This window comes from Hordeum vulgare, chromosome 3H, assembly GCF_904849725.1.
Source record: "Hordeum vulgare subsp. vulgare chromosome 3H, MorexV3_pseudomolecules_assembly, whole genome shotgun sequence".
Lineage (NCBI taxonomy): Eukaryota > Viridiplantae > Streptophyta > Magnoliopsida > Poales > Poaceae > Hordeum > Hordeum vulgare.
The window spans coordinates 49,241,588-49,259,370 of record NC_058520.1 but is presented as its reverse complement, the minus strand read 5'-3'; positions in this window follow the sequence as shown (position 1 = coordinate 49,259,370).

Genomic DNA, 17,783 nt, shown 5'->3' with positions numbered 1-17,783 from the left:
AATCATCTGCCTTATAGGGTGTGTGCTCGAGCTTTCTGACTCGCCTCCTCCTATCGCGACCTTATGACCGGACGAAACCTGCATTATAGGGTGTGTGCTCGAGCTTTCTGACTCGCCTCATCCTGTCGCGACCTTATGAGCCGACGAAACCTGCATTTTAGGGTGGCGCTTGAGCTTTCTGACTCGCCTCATCCTGTCGTGAACTTATCAACCAACGAAATCATCTGCATTATAGGGTGGCGCTTGAGCTTTCTGACTCGCCTCATCCTGTCGCGACTTTATGAGCCGACGAAATCATCTGCATTTTAGGGTGGCGCTTGAGCTTTCTGACTCGCCTCATCCTGTCGCGACCTTATGAGCCGACGAAATCATCTGCATTATAGGGTGTGTGCTCGAGCTTTCTGACTCGCCTCATCCTGTCGCGACCTTATGAGACAACGAAACCTGCATTTTAGGGTGGCGCTTGAGCTTTCTGACTCGCCTCATCCTGTCGCGACCTTATGAGCCGACGAAATCATCTGCATTATAGGGTGTGTGCTCGAGCTTTCTGACTCGCCTCATCCTGTCGCGACCTTATGAGCCGACGAAATCATCTGCATTTTAGGGTGTGTGCTCGAGCTTTCTGACTCGCCTCATCCTGTCGCGACCTTATGAGCCGACGAAACCTGCATTTTACGATGGCGCTTGAGCTTTCTGACTCGCCTCATCCTGTCGCGACCTTATGAGCCAACGAAATCATCTGCATTATAGGGTGTGTGCTCGAGCTTTCTGACTCGCCTCCTCCTGTCGCGACCTTATGAGCCGACGAAATCATCTGCATTATAGAGTGTGTGCTCGAGCTTTCTGACTCGCCTCATCCTGTCGCGACCTTATGAGCCGACGAAACCTGCATTTTAGGGTGGCGCTTGAGCTTTCTGACTCGCCTAATCCTCTCACGACCTTATGAGCCGACGAAATCATCTGCATTATAGGGTGTGTGCTCGAGCTTTGTGACTCGCCTCCTCCTGTCGCGACCTTATGAGCCGACGAAACCTGCATTCTAGGGTGTGTGCTCGAGCTTTCTGACTCGCCTCATCCTGTCGCGACCTTATGAGCCGACGAAACCTGCATTTTAGGGTGACGCTTGAGCTTTCTGACTCGCCTCATCCTGTCGCGACCTTATGAGCCGATGAAATCATCTTCATTATAGGGTGTGTGCTCGAGCTTTCGGACTCGCCTCGTCCTGTCGCGACCTTATGAGCCGACGAAACCTGCATTATGGGGTGTGTGCTTGAGCTTTCTGACTCGCCTCATCCAGTCGCGACCTTATGAGCCGACGAAACCTGCATTATAGGATGTGTGCTCGAGTTTTCTGACTCGCCTCGTCCTGTCGCGACCTTATGAGCCGACGAAATCATCTGCATTATAGGGTGTGTGCTCGAGCTTTCTGACTCGCCTCATCCTGTCGCGACCTTATGAGCCGACGAAACCTGCATTATAGGATGTGTGCTCGAGCTTTCTGACTCGCCTCGTCCTGTCGCGACCTTATGAGCCGACGAAACCTGCATAATAGGGTGTGTGCTCGAGCTTTCTGACTCGCCTCATCCTGTCGCGACCTTATGAGCCGACGAAACCTGGATTATAGGGTGTGTGCTCGAGCTTTCTGACTCGCCTCATCGTGTCGCGACCTTATGAGCCAACGAAACCTTCATTTTAGGGTGTGTGCTCGAGCTTTCTGACTCGCCCCATCCTGTCGCGACCTTATGAGCCGATGAAACCATCGTTTTGGGTGTGTGCTCGAGCTTTCTGACTCGCCCCGTCCTGTCGCGACCTTATGAGCCGACAAAATTGCGGGTTTTTTTTGTGGCATAGCCATGAGGGTTTTTAACCTTTCTTTCTGATTCCTCTTGAAAATATTTGTTATCATTTATTTAGGTTTCACATATGTTGTTTTCAAAGCTTAAGTCAGGATGATGATCAGAATTACTTCGTCCATGACGGATTAAGCATCATAAAGGATTCTCAACTGGCAGGTCAAATATTTCAAATCGCCTTAAGGGCGATATAAATATTTTTTCAAAGAGTATCACAAAAACAGTATCGACTTATGAAAAAGACCTATTACATGGCTCTCAGGCCAAATCGATGAGGTTTATTCTATTGGGGCCTTAGGATCATTTGGCTGCAAGCTTTTGCCGACCTCAATTTGCAAGTCGCCCAATACCCAGTTGCACTTAGCCAGAGCTGTGAAGTCATCTTCATCAGTCAGGATGGATGCCAGGTCTGCTTCCAAGTCAAAAGGGTTCTTGGGTCGCCGAGGAGTTAAATTGGTCGTCACAAAGGCAGGCGGGTTGACCTTCTTGTTTTTGCTGTCATAAGCCGCCTGATACTTTGATAAATCAAGACTTGCTGCGAGTTGGGTTGCTGCCAATCGGGAATCCTTGACAACACGTTGATTGTCCTCTTCAACGAATTCTGACCCATCATCTTTGAGTTGCGGAAAGCCTGCCGCTACCTCTTCCGGGTTGATCTCTGGAGCATACGCCAAGCAGCGACTCAAGGCGGTTAGAACACCTCTTCGGGCGGCTGACCGAGTTAACTCGCCAATCTGAGGGGGAAGTGTGGATAGGCAGCCAAGCACCTTCTTTATGGAAGTTATTGGCTCTTTGGCACCAATCACAGCCTTAACAGTTAATACACTGCCGGTGTACAGTTGTTCTGTCAACGTGTAAATCGCCTTTAGCATCAGCACACAATCTTCCTGAAGGTTGGCGGCTCTCGGACCTGAGTAAGGGGTCATGATAATCAGCGACTTACAATAAAAAGGAAAAAGGAGGCAGAAAAGACCAAAAGTTTGAGTAAGCTTACCAAAGACGGCTTGCGTCATGTTTGAGATATGACGCTTTAAGCCGGACAATTCTTGTTGCACATTGGCCAGCCTGGTTTCAGCCTTTTCTGCTCTTTTTATGGCAGCATCTTGGTCAGCTTGAGCTCTTTTCAGATCGACTTTTAGTTTTTCCAGCTCAGCCAAGGCCAATTGATATTTCTCCTCCGGCTTAGCTCGGGCATCTTGCTAACCAGATAAGTTTTTCTTTAAATCGCCAAGCGCCGATTCAGTCTGAGCAAGAGTTTCCTGTTGAAAGTACAAAAAAGGGGCAAGTCTCAGAACTATTGCAAGCAAATATCCCTGACACTTGGGGGCTAATGTATAATTTTTTCTTTTCAGATGAAATTATACGATATCAAGACCCGACTCATCTTTTTACTGATGATCCGGCCCTTGGGGGTTACTGGTCGCAAAGTTTTTCCTAAATTTTTCAAGACCCGGCTCATCTTTTTACTGATGACCCGGCCCTTGGGGGTTACTAGTCGCAAAGTTTTCCTAAATTTTTCAAGACCCGGCTCATCTTTTTACTGATGACCCGGCCCTTGGGGGTTACTGGTCGCAAAGTTTTTCCTAAATTTTTATCAAGACCCGGCTCATCTTTTTACTGATGACCCGGCCCTTGGGGGTTAATGGGAGTAATACAATATAACAAAACTTACCTCATGTTTGTTTTTTAACATCCGCAGCAGGCTTTTCTCCATCTCGTAGCTCGCCTCCAGGCGACTTGAAAAACCAGAGCAGAGTTCCTTCAACTCCAGATTTTCATATTCAGAAAGCTTCGCCTTGGAGAGTCCAGATTCGGGAATGGCTTGAGAGGAGGATGCCACATGCCTTGACAAAACCGTTGCCGTCGGCTAAGAGAAGCCGGTACCAGTAATAACTACAGCATCCGGGTCTTCTGTTTTCATCAATGGGCTTGGCGACTTAGGGGCATCCATTGCTTCCTTGGGCGAGTCTGGAAGATCCATTTGATTTTCAGGCTCGCCTTGGTCCGGGTTGTCCTGAGTCGGCATTGATTCTTTGATGGGCTCTGAAGTTGTGACAGGAGTTGATCCGCTGGTTTTCCTTTTCTTGGCATGTGCCCTAAAAGAAGGGAGAAGCGCATTAAGGAACTGGAAGTCTATTACCCTCAGAATTCAAAGTAAGATTATCAAAAGACTTACCCAGGAACTCGAATCATTGGCGGAAGTGTCGACATCACTGAGTCGCCAGATGTAGGAGGATAGTTCTACAAGAATTATACGTCAAAGATATAGGCGGGTTACAAATGTGATCCAAAGAAACATGAAGAATTGTTATTCATAAGTACCTCATTTGGTTTCCTTTTGTTCATTGCTGGTAAGCCGGACACCAGATCACCGGAATGACTTCGGGTCTTCCGATTTGAAGTATGTTGTGCTTTCTTCAGTAGGAAATTTGGGTCCAAACAAGCATTTGGGTGTGAGAAGGGAACTTTCCCACAAACTCGCCTGGTCGGCTTAGGTGGAGAAGGAGATGAATCGGAGGAAACAGAAATTACCTCAACAGAGTCCTCCTGGCTTTCGTTGTCTTCATTCTATTTCAAGAGAGATAGAGATATAAATACAAAGATTAACAGTAGTGAATGGCAAGTAAAAAGAGGATGAACTTTTACCTCCGAAAGTGCATCGCCGACTTGAGATTCATCGACTTCGGATGGCTCAGCCGTAGCAGCTTTGCCCTTACCCTTGGTTTTCTGTGAAGGCGGCTTAACATTTTTCATGGCTGGCCTTTTGGGCTTCCTGGACCAAAACTTATCGCCTTTCTGAAATAACATATGTTACAAAAACCACGATACAAATGAAGCATAAGAAGTAAAGACCAAAGGCGGGTTAGATTTGTTCACCTTGGGCGCCAGGTTAATTTTGCAGAAAGGCTTGAGGCCGATTTGGCCGCATTTTCCCGCAGGCTCGCTAATCAGCTTCTTGATAATGGTGACGATGTCCTTTTCTGTTAAAGCCGTATGGAAATAACATTGAGGATGATCTAGGGTGCCATCAAATTCGCACATCAGACCGTCCCGGCGACTCAGAGGGAGAATACGCCATTCGACCCAGCAGCGGATTAGGTCAACCCCAGTAAGGCCGTTGTTTGTCAAGGATCTTAACTCGGACAGTACTGGGATGAATTCTGATTCCTTCTCCTCGGTAAGCTTGTCTGGAAGCTTGAAGTTCATTGGAAGGCGATTTTTCCTGTAGCCCAGAAGCTTGTTTTCGCCTGTAGGAGAAGTCTCTTGACAGTAGAACCAAGACTCGCTCCAACCTTTGGGATGGCTGGGCATGGCGAGTGAGGGAAATGGGCTATCCCTGCAGCGCTGGACATTGACGCCGCCGAGTTCCAGGCTAGGGCGTTGTGGAATTCCATTTGGCGATTCAGATGGAAAAAGTGCCAGAATAAAGGAAGAGAGGGCTCAATCCGCAGATAAGCCTCGCAGAACACTTGGAATTGGCATAAGTTACTTATGGAATTGGGTCCCAAATCCTGGAGGCGGACGTTCATGAAAGTCATGGCGTCTCTAAGAAACTTCGATCCGGGCGGCTTAAAACCTCGCTCCAGGTGTTCAACAAAAACGACTATTTCCCCTTCTTCGGGATTAGGGATATCTTCTCCGAACCCGGTACGCCAGCCGATAACATTCTGAGGGTCCAAGTTGCACATTTTCACATAGTCTGCTAGTATGGTGTCATCGACCTTGGTAGGAAGCCAGTCACTTTTGAAGACGGCGCCCATGCTACAAAGAAGTAAAGTATGGATTTATACGCCTTGAACATCTACTGTAAGGGGTGAAATAAGTTCATCTAACGCGCCAAGTAATTTGTTCACGGACGGGGAGGGAAACTTGACCCGCCATATCAAGAGCCGAGTTGGGTTGCTATGGTGACTTACGAAGTCTGGTTATTCTCGGGAGCTACGTTCTAAGGATGATGGAGACGTTTGTTCAAAACGTCAAAGTGTAAAGACTACAAACAGCTTTTTGCAAAATAGTAGGTAAATTATGGATCTACTGGATAGATGGAAAAACATGAGAAAAATGGTTGGGCGCAACAAATTTATCACCGGGACGAGCTGATGCCCTTCGCTTGATGAAACGTTATAATAGGTTCGCAAGTAAAAGCGGATAAATGAAGATATTCGAAGCATTTGGTTATCTCGTCGGCATTTGTGCTAATTAGTTCAGGCAACATATGCTCGCGAAGAACATCAAGAACATGGCGGTGCTGGAGTTTCAAACGAGGATTGGATCTATTCTTAAATGGGCGGTGGCCTAACCTGATGCTCTCGGTCAGAGAAGGCCGACGGGGACGAAGGTCGTTGGAGAAGCACGGAGGTCCCGTCAAGCGAAGAGATCTTCGACGGTGGTGGAGCTCGTGGCGAACGACGAGATGGTCGACGACGATGCAGTGGTCAATGGTGGCGGACGGATCGGCCGCGGTGCGAAGCTTGACGACGGCGAAGGCCTATGGGCGGCACCGAAGCTTCTCGGGCGAAGGCGGAAAGAACGGTCGGCGGCGGAGCCCTCGGGAGGCGATGAGAGTTTCGTGCTGTGATAATGGGGAGGAGATTGACGAGACTGGTAGGTGGGAAGCGTCAGTGCTGTCCCCCCCCCATCTATTTATCAGGGCGGGCGCTGGAATCGAGGCGCCGTGAGCGGGAACCGCCGGGGAATAAAAAGATTCGCTATAAATGCGTTCCGAAGATTTTGGGATAACGATGCACTAAGATCCGTTGGGGTTATGTCAGTCTTCCCGAAAATCGAGGGATAAGAAGAGGCCAACAAGAAATGGTTTGGCGACTTAAAGAGTTTTCAGTGCCAGATGACGGGTTACAATTTCTGACGTATGAAGAAAAATGAGGAATGAATCGCCTTCAACTAAGCGGAAGTATTGGCGTGAAAAAGAATTTCAAGTCAATCTGGGGCCTAATGTTGGGGATATTACCTGTTAATGACCCGCCCTAGTTGGGTCGGGTTACCAATCAGGCGATTCACCCAAACTATTATTTGGGCCTTGTCCTGGCCGGATCAAGGTCGTATAACGGTTTGTGATTTCTGGAAGGTCTCCAAGCTTTGGAAGACGGCGATTTAGAGACCACAGGGGTCACGATTTGTAGGAAGGAAAGCACCCTTGTAAACCCTAGGGGTTTGACCTGTATATAAAGGCGAGTCCCAGGGGAGGAGTGGGCAGGTTAGAAATCATCGAGTGCTAGGTCCGGCGAGTTACGCCCTCCTTGTAATCGAAACCACATCAATACAAACCAAAGCAGGACGTAGGCCTTTACCTCCTGACGAGGGGCCGAACCTGGGTAAATCGCCGTGTCTCTCCCGCTTAACCCCTTTGAGTCACCACCAAGGTGCGATGGCTCCAGTACTAAGTCCTTTCACCAGGACATCTGCCGTGACAAAACCACGACAGTATATGCTTTGTGAAAGTCCTATCACGCGTCTCGATCGATCCCTATAGATCTTAATGCCTAGAATGTAAGCAGCTTCTCCTAGGTCCTTCATAGAGAAACTTTTATTCAAGTAATCCTTTATGCTCTCCAAAAGCTCCACGTTGTTTCCAATAAGCAATATGTCATCCACATATAATATAAGAAACGCCATAAAGCTCCTACTCACTTTCTTGTAAATACAAGAATCTCCAACCACTTGTATAAACCCAAATGCTTTGATCACCTCATCAAAGCGCTTATTCCAACTCCGAGATGCTTGCACCAGTCCATAAATGGATCGTTGGAGCTTGCATACTTTGTTAGCATTCTTCAGATCGACAAAACCTTCGGGTTGCATCATATACAACTCTTCCTTAAGAAAACCATTAAGGAACGCCGATTTGACATCCATCTAGCAGATTTCATAATTGTAAAAGGAAACTATTGCTAACATGATTCGGACGGACTTAAGCATCGCTACCGGTGAGAACGTCTCATCGTAGTCAACTCCTTGAACTTGTGAAAAACCCTTTGCCACAAGTCGAACTTTATAAACGCTCACATTACCGTCTTCGTCTATCTTATTCTTAAAGATCCATTTGTTCTGAATAGCCTTGCGGCCTTCAGGTAGTACTTCTAAAGTCCACACTTTGTTCTCATACATGGATCCTATCTCGGACTTCATGGCCTCCACCATTTGTTGGAATCCAGGCCCACTATTGCTTCTTCATAATTCGCAGGTTCATTGTTGTCCAACAACATAATTGATAAGACAGGATTACCGTACCACTCAGGAGCAGTACTTGATCTTGTCGACCTGCGAGGTCCGATAGGAACTTGATCCGAAGTTTCATGATCATCATCATCAACTTCCTCCTCAACCGGTGTCGTAACGATAGGGGTTTCCACTTGCCCTGCGCCACCATCTAGAGGGATCAGAGGTTCGACAACCTCATCAAGTTCTATCTTCCTCCCACGCAATTCTTTCGAGAGAAACTCCTTCTCAAGAAAATCTCCATTTTTAGCAACAAACACTTTGCCCTCGGATTTGAGATAGAAAGTATACCCAACTGTCTCTTTTGGGTAACCTATGAAGACGCACTTTTCCGCTTTAGGTTCCAGCTTTTCAGGCTGAAGCTTTTTGACATAAGCATCACATCCCAAACTTTAAGAAATGACAATTTTGGTCTTTTGCCATACCAAAGTCTGTATGGTGTCGTCTTAACGGATTTTGATGGTGCCCTATTTAAAGTGAATGAAACTGTCTCTAATACATAACCCCAAAATGATAACGGCAAATCGGTAAGAGACATCATAGATCGCACCATCTCTAATAAAGTACGATTACGATGTTCGGACACACCATGACGTTGTGGTGCTCTAGGCGGTGTCAATTGTGAAACAATTCCACATTCTCTTAAGTGAGCACCAAACTCGAAACTCAGATATTCACCCCACGATCAGAGCGTAGGAACTTGATCTTCTTGTTACGATGATTTTCAGTTTCACTCTGAAATTGCTTGAACTTCTCAAACATTTCAGACTTGTGCTTCATCAAGTAGACATAACCATATCTACTCAAATCGTCAGTGAAGGTGAGAAAATAACGATATCCCCCGCACGCCTCCACACTCATCGGACCGCACACATCGGTATGTATGATTTCCAACAAGTCACTTGCACGCTCCATTGTTCCGGAGAATGGAGTCTTAGTCATCTTGCCCATGAGACATGGTTCGCACGTGCCAAGTGAATCAAAATCAAGTGACTCCAAAAGTGCATCGGAATGGGGTTTCTTCATGCGCTTTACACCGATATGACCTAAGCGGCAGTGCCATAAAAACACGGCCTATCATTGTGAACTCTAACTCTTTTGGTCTCAATGTTATGCATATGTGTATCATCGCTATCAAGATTCAATATGAACAATCTTCTCACATTGGGTGCATGACCATAAAAGATATTACTCATAGAAATAGAACAACCATTATTCTCTGACTTAAACAAGTAACCATCTCGCAATAAACAAGATCCAGATATAATGTTCATGCTTAATGCAGGCACTAAATAACAATTATTTAAGTTCATAACTTATCCTGATGGTAACTGAAGTGAAATTGTGCCGACGGCGATTGCATCAACCTTGGAACCATTTCTCACGCGCATCGTCACTTCATCCTTCGCCAACCTTCGCTTATTCCGCAGTTCCTGTTTCGAGTTCCAAATATGAGCAACAGAACCGGTATCGAATACCGAGGCACAACTACGAGATCTAGTTAAGAACACATCAATAACATGTATATCGAATATACCCGATTTTTCCTTGGCCGCCTTCTTATCAGCCAAATACTTGGGGCAGTTGCGCTTCCAGTGACCCATACCCTTGCAATAATAACACTCCGTTTCAGGCTTAGATCCATCTTTGGGTTTCTTCGTCGGATTGGCAACAGGCTTGCCGCACTTCTTGGAATTACCCTTCTTTCCTTTGTTCTTTCTCTTAAAACTAGTGGTGTTATTCACCATCAACACTTGATGCTCTTTAGGGAGTTTTGACTCTGCGACTTTCAGCATCGCGAATAACTCGCCGGGTGACTTGTAAATCCCTTGCATGTTATAGTTCAACACAAAGCTCTTGTAGCTTGGTGGCAGTGATTGAAGAATTCTGTCAGTGATAGCTTCTTGCAGGAGTTCAATCCCCAGCTCAGCTAGACGGTTTGAGTACCCAGACATTTTGAGAACATGTTCACCGATAGACGAATTCTCCTCCATCTTGCAAGCATAGAATTTATAGGAGGTCTCATACCTCCTGATCCGGGCGTTCTTCTGAAAGATAAACTTCAACTCTTGGAACATCTCAAATGGTCCATGACGCTCAAAGCGACATTGAAGTCCCGGCTCTAAGCCATACAAGACTACACCTTGAACTACTAAGTAGTCATCCTTACGTGTTAACCAAGCGTTCTTAACATCTTGGTCAGCCGTAGCGGGTGGTTCATCTCCTAGTGCAGCATTAAGGACATAATCCTTCTTCCCAGCTTGCGGGAGCAACTTAACATTACGAGCCGAGTCTACAAAGTTGCTTCCATCATCTTTCAACTTAGCTTTCTCTAGGAACGTATTAAAATTCAGGGTGACTGTCGCGTGAGCCATTGATCTACAACACAAATATTTCAAAGTGGACTTAGACTATGTTCAAGATAATTAGAGTTTAACTAATCAAATTACTTGCTAAACTCCCACTCAAAAAGTTCATCTCTCTAGTCATTTGAGTGGTACATGATCCAAATTCACTAACTCAAGTCTAATCATCACATGAGTTGAGAATAGTTTCAGTGGTAAGTATCTCTATTCTAATCATATCAACTATACGATTCATGCTCGACCTCTTGGTCTCATGTGTTCCGAGGCCATGTCTGCACATGCTAGGCTCGTCAAGCTTAACCCGAGTGTTCCGCGTGTGCAACTGTTTTGCCCCCGTTGTATGTGAACGTTGAGTCTATCACACCCGATCATCACGGGGTGTCTCGAAACGACGAACTGTAGCAACGGTGCACAGTCGGGGAGAACACAATTTCCTATTGATATTTTAGTGAGAGATGACCTCATAATGCTACCGTTGTTCTAAGTAAAATAAGGTGCATAAAAGTATTAACATCACATGCAATTCATAAGTGACATGATATGGCCATCATCATGTGCTTCTTGATCTCCATCACCAAAGCACCGGCGCCACACCATGATCTCCATCAACGTGTCGCCATCGAGGTTGTCGTTCTACTTATGCTATTACTACTAAAGCTACGTCCTAGCAATATAGTAAACGCATCTGCAAACACAAACATTAGTTTAAAGTCAACCCTATGGCTCCTGCCGGTTGCCGTACCATCGACGTGCAAGTCGATATTATCTATTACGACATGATCATCTCATACATCCAATATATCACATCACGTCATTGGACATATCATATCACAAGAATACCCTGCAAAAACAAGTTAGACGTCCTCTAATTTGTTGTTGCATGTTTTACGTGGCTGCTATGGGTATCTAGTATGGTCGCATCTTACTTACGCAAAAACCACAACGAAGAAGTGCAAATTGCTATTTAACCTCTCCAAGGACCGCCTCGATCAAAAGCAATTCAACTAAAGTTGAAGAAATTGACACCCGCTAGTAATCTTTATGCAACGAGGTTGCATGTCAATCGATGAAACGAGTCTTTAGTAAGCGTATGAATAATGTCGGTTCGGGCCGCTTCAATCCAACAATACTGCGAATCGAGAAAAGACTAAGGAGGGCAGCAAATCGAACATCACCGTCCACAAAACCCTTTGTGTTATATTTGAGATAACATCTATGCATGAACCTAGCTCATGATGCCACTGATGGGGAACGTTGCATGGGAAACAAAAAATTTCGTATGCACACGAAGACCTATCATGGTGATGTCCATCTACGAGAGGAGATTTGGATGTATGTATCCTTGTAGATCGCACAACATGAAGCGTTAAGAAACACGCTTGATGTAGTGCAACATCCTCACGTCCCTCGATCCGCCCCACGAATCGCCCCACGAACCATCCCGTGATCCGTTCCACGATCCGTTTCGATCTAGTGCCGAACGGACGGCACCTCCGCGTTCAGCACACGTACAGCTCGACGATGATCTCGGCCTTCTTGATGCAGCAAGCAAGACGGAGAAGTAGATGAGTTCTCCGGCAGCGTGACGGTGCTCCGGTGGTGGTGATGATCTACTCCTGCAGGGCTCCGCCCGAGTTCCGCAGAAATCCGATCTAGAGGTGGAACTATGTGGTTTAGGGTTGAGTTGCACGTGGGAAAAGTTGTATCAAATCATCCCTAAAAGACCACTATATATAGGAGGGAGGGGGGAGGAGGCTTGCCTTGTGGGCCAAGCCCTCAACGGGTGCGCCGGCCAAGGGGGAGGTGGACTCCCACCCCAATTCAGTTTGGGGGAAGGAGTCCACTCCTTCCTTCCCACCTCCCCTTTTTCCTTTTCTTTTTCTTTCCTTTTTGGTATTTCTATAAGTGGCGCCATGGGCCCCTTGGGCTGACTCCACTAGCCCACTAGGGACTTTTGGCGCCACCCTATGCCCTTGGGCTCACTCCCGGGTGGGTGGGCCCCTCCCGGTGAACTCCTGGAACCCATTCGTCACTCCCGGTACACTGCCGGAATTGCCCGAAACTTTCCAGTAACCAAATGATACCATCCTATATATCAATCTTCGTTCCCGGACCATTTCGGAAACACTCGGGACGTCTGTGATATCATCCAGGACTCCGAACAACATTCGGTAACCACACATATAACTCAACTATACTAAAACATCGCCGAACCTTAAGTGTGAAGATACTGTGGGTTCGAGAACTATCTAGATATGCCCCGAGGCACTCCTCGGTCAATATCCAATAGCTGGATGTGGATGCCCATATTGGATCCTACATATTATCCGAAGATTTTATCGTTTGAACCTCAATGTCAAGGATTCATATAATCCCGTATATCATTCCCTTTGTCCTTTGGTATGTTACTTGCCCGAGATTTGATCGTCGATATCCGCATAACTATTTCAATCTCGTTACCGGCAAGTCTCTTTACTCGTTCCATAATACAAGATCCCGTGACTTACACTTAGTCACCTTGCTTGCAAGCCTTGTGTGTGATGTTGTATTACCGGGTGGGCCCCGAGATACCTCTCTGTCACACGGAGTGACAAATCCCAGTCTTTATTCATAATAACTCAACGGACAACTTCGGAGATACCTGTAGATCACCTTTATAGTCACCCAGTTACGTTACGACGTTTGATGCACACAAGGCATTCCTCCGGTGCCAGTGAGTTATATGATCTCATCGTCATAGGAACAAATACTTGACACGCAGAAAACAATAGCAATAAAACAACAGGATCAATATGTTACGTTCATAGTTTGGGTCTAGTCCATCACATGATTCTCCTAATGATGTGATCTACTTATCAAGTGACAACACTTGTACATAGCCAGAAAACCTTGACTATCATTGGTCAACTGGCTAGCCAACTAGAGGCTTACTAGGGACATTGTTTTATCTATGTATCCACACATGTATCTATGTTTTCATTCAATACAATTATAGCATGGATAATAAACGATTATCTTTAAACAGGAAATATAATAATAACTATTTAACATTGCCTCTAGGGCATATTTCCAACAGTTGATCCATCCAATCTAACAGGCTTTGCATATGAATTATCCTATTCCTCATATGAGTCATTTGACTCCAATTATAAATTGTTCAAAAATCAATCTGGTGAAGTATTTGCTCGATATGTTGGAACTAACTGCAGGAATGGACCACCCCTGAAGAAAATCTGGGTCCCCAAAAGTTGCCTTGAAAATCTTCAGGTGAATGTCCTCATGACAACACCTGTGAAGAATCTGAACCCCAGATCAAACTCCTCGGGAAGACCAAAGTCTTTAAGAGGATTAAAATCCTCGACTGGTCAAAACTATGCTCATACTCGTGCTAATGCTTCTGATATGCAGGGAAATTACAAGGGATATGAATATGAGCATTACTCCTCAAATCATTATGTTCATAAATCCTCAAAGAAATTCTCTGCCTATTCATTTAAGTACTCTAACCCCCCTACTGTGAAGAGAAGTGCATTAGCTTCAATGTCCCCTTTCTCATATGGTGCTCGCGGGATGATGAACTCTTTGCCACCCCTTCAGATGTGGGTGGTGAAGAAATTGAACTAATCACTTATGCAGGTCAGGTCTCCAGATGAAAATCATCATATGAAGAATTTGCTGGAGACCTGAGGAAAATGCTTGATTGGACGCAGGCTAAACACTAATGAAATGATAACATTTCACACGTCCTAAAATTTACTGTTTATGATGAAATTCCTATCTGATGAAATTGATATCATATTATTCAAGTATGAAGCATATCAGATGGTAACTTGTACTAATTCATCTGCAGGATGAAAAACCAAACAGTACTGAGTGGGTTCTTGATAGTGGTTGCACACACCACATGACTGGTGACAAAAGCTTGCTGATGAATATGCCACTGACTCCATCACCACTGAAGCAAATCACTTATGCTGACAAAGGTAACAGCAAGGTATTGGGACTTGGCAAAGTGGCTATTTCCAAGGAGAGGCACATGGACAAAGTGATGCTTGTCGCATCCCTTGGGTTTAACCTCATGTCAGTCTCAATGCTTTGTGATCTTGATATAGTTGTTATCTTTGGAAAATATAGATGTGTAGTCATCATGGAATCTGATAGATCCAAAGTCTTCGAAGGTGTTAGACGAGGAGACTTGTACATTGTTGATTTTTCTACAGGTCCTCAACCAGCCACATCCTTACTAGCAAAAACTTCAGAAGGATGGCTATGGCATCGAAGACTTGGTCATGCATGCATGAGGAATTTGCACACACTGGCGAAGAAGAAGCATGTCATTGGCATCGAATCAGTCAAATTCCTCAAGGACCACCTCTGCGGTGCTTGTGAGTCTGAAAAAGACTAGATCCAAACACCCCTCGAAGACTATCATGACTACTACTCGTCCATTTGAATTGCTTCACATGGATTTATTTGGACCTACTCATTATGCCACTCTAACAAATGCAACATCTTTATACGGCTTTGTCATAGTTGATGATTATTCCAGATATACTTGGGTGCACATCATTATGTATAAAACTGATCTGGAGGAAGTCTTCAAACGATTTTCCTCAAGGGCCTCAACGAACTTCGGTGTCAAGATCAAACACATCAGGAGTGATAATGGGACATAATTCAAAAACACTGGTGTTGATGCTTATCTTGATGAACTTGGTATTACTTACGAATTATCTGCTCCTTATACTCCTCAACAGAATGGCGTCGTCGAAAGAAAGGTTGTTGAAACTGTAGATGTGCGGTTCGATGAAACTAATGGCTCGCAAAGAGACCAAATGCCTCCTGATCCAAATAAATTGTCTCTTGAGGAAGCTATCAAGCTCAAAGCTACTGAAGACATTGTTCCTACTGAGGTAATTACTGAAGAAATCATCCCCAGAACTGATGAAATTCAAGAAGATGCTCCTGAGGAAATTTCTCCAGAACAAATTCCTCAGCCCAGACGAAATCCTCAACTAGCCCATTCGAGGATTGCAAATGAAGTAGAAATTGACAAAATCCTTGATGACATCAACGTGCCAGGTCCTCTCACTCGCTCAAAAGCTTCACACTTAGTTAACTTTTGTGGGCATTCTTCTTTTGTGTCTATCACAGAACCTTCAAAAGTTGTTGAGGCTTTCATGGAACATGAGTGGATTCAAGCCATGCAAGATGAACTTCTTCAATTCAAGCTAAATGACGTATGGGAGCTCGTCAAACGACCAGATCCTCGCAAGCACAATATCATCGGCACCAAGTGGATTTCTCGAAACAAGCAAGATGAGGATGGTCAAGTGGTGACGAATAAGGCATGACTTGTAGCCCAAGGCTACACACAGGTTGAAGGAATTGATTTCGATGAAACTTTTGCACCTATTGCTATACTTGAAGCTATTCGAATACTACTTGCTTATGCTAATCATCATAACATTACCTTATATCAAATGGATGTGAAAAGTGCATTCCTCAATGGTAAGCTTGAGGAAGAAGTATATGTTGCTCAGCCCCCAGGTTTTGAGGATCCGAAGAATCCAGACAAAGTCTTCAGACTCAAAAAGGCACTCTATGGCCTCACGCAAGCCCCTCAGGCGTGGTATGATGCATTGAAGGAATTCCTCATGAAGAAAGGCTTCAAACCTGGTTCACTCGATCCAACTCTTTTCACAAAATCCTATGACAATGAACTATTTGTGTGCCAAATATATGTCGATGACATCATATTTGGTTGTACTAACAAACGTTACAGTGAAGAATTTGCTTACATGATGAGTGAAGAATATCAGATGTCTATGATGGGGGAGCTGAAATTCTTCTTAGGTCTTCAAATTCGTCAACAACATAATGGCATCTTCATATCATAGGAGAAATACCTCAAGGATGTTCTGAGGAAATTCGACATGCATGAATGCAAAGGCGCCAAGACTCCCATGCCAACAAACGGCCACCTCCGCACTGACGAAGATGGTAAAGAATTCGATCAGCAGGTATATGGCTCAATGATTGGCTCTTTACTGTATTTATGTGCATCTAGGCCAGATATAATGCTTAGTGTTTGCATGTGTGCTCGTTTTCAAGCAAAACCGAAGGAATCACACCATAAGGTTGTGAAACATATTCTTCGATACTTAGCTCACACACCAACACTAGGATTATGGTACCCCAAGCGCTCAAATCTTCATCTCGTGGGATATTCTGATTCTGACTATGCTGGTGACCGTGTGGATCGCAAGTCAACTTTTGGCACTTGTCATTTCCTCGGAAGATCATTAGTCTGCTGGTCCTCAAAGAAGCAGAATTGTGTTTCTCTCTCCACTGCCGAAGCTGAGTACATTTCTGCTGGATCATGTTGTGCTCAATTGCTATGGATGAAGCAAACCCTCGAGGACTATGGCATCAATATGAAGAATGTGCCTCTCTACTGAGACAATGAGAGTGTAATCAAGATTGCGTACAACCTAGTACAACACTCGAAGACTAAGCACATCCAGATTCGTCATCATTTTCTTCGGGACCATGTACTCAAGGGCAATATCATCATCGACCATGTGAATACTGACGATCAACTAGCCGATATTTTCACCAAGCCCTTGGATGAGAAAAGGTTTTGCAAGTTGAGGTGTGAGCTAAATATCTTAGAATCTTCAAATGTTTTGTAAAAACATGCACACATCCTAACACTTATGCAAAATTGATGACTCACATGTGCAACACAGGAAGAATTGATTTTCTTCAATCAATGAAGAATATCACTCTTAGTGTGAGGAAATTAATGAAGAATCTGGTTCACAAGGCCCTACGACAATTGTACGCGGTGCCTGAAATCATCATTCTTATACGGTGGGTCACGCCACCACCCAACTTTGAAAACTTTCAAGCTACTTTTTCTTCAAAGTTGAAATTCATCAACCTGACGCTTTGTCACAAAATCCTCAAGTTTTTCAAAATCTTCAAAACACTTGATGATTTTCATTTGCCTAGATATATATAGAGAGAGAGACTGAGATTTCAAAGTCCTCAACAACATTCACTTATAGCTATTTCTTCAATTTGATATTTCATTTAAGTGAATGTGATCGGACCCTACTCCCCTGTATGCTATACTCACCCAGTCTATTCAATTCTTCATATGCGTTCTACTTGAAACCTTGTTCAAAATCCTCACTATGTCCCTGTCAGCTGAGGATTTTGCAACGAAATCCTCAAATCTTCAAACATGAATTTATATTGTTACACAGTAACTGAACCCCACTTCCCACGATCAGATAAGCATGATCTCCACCGCTTTAAT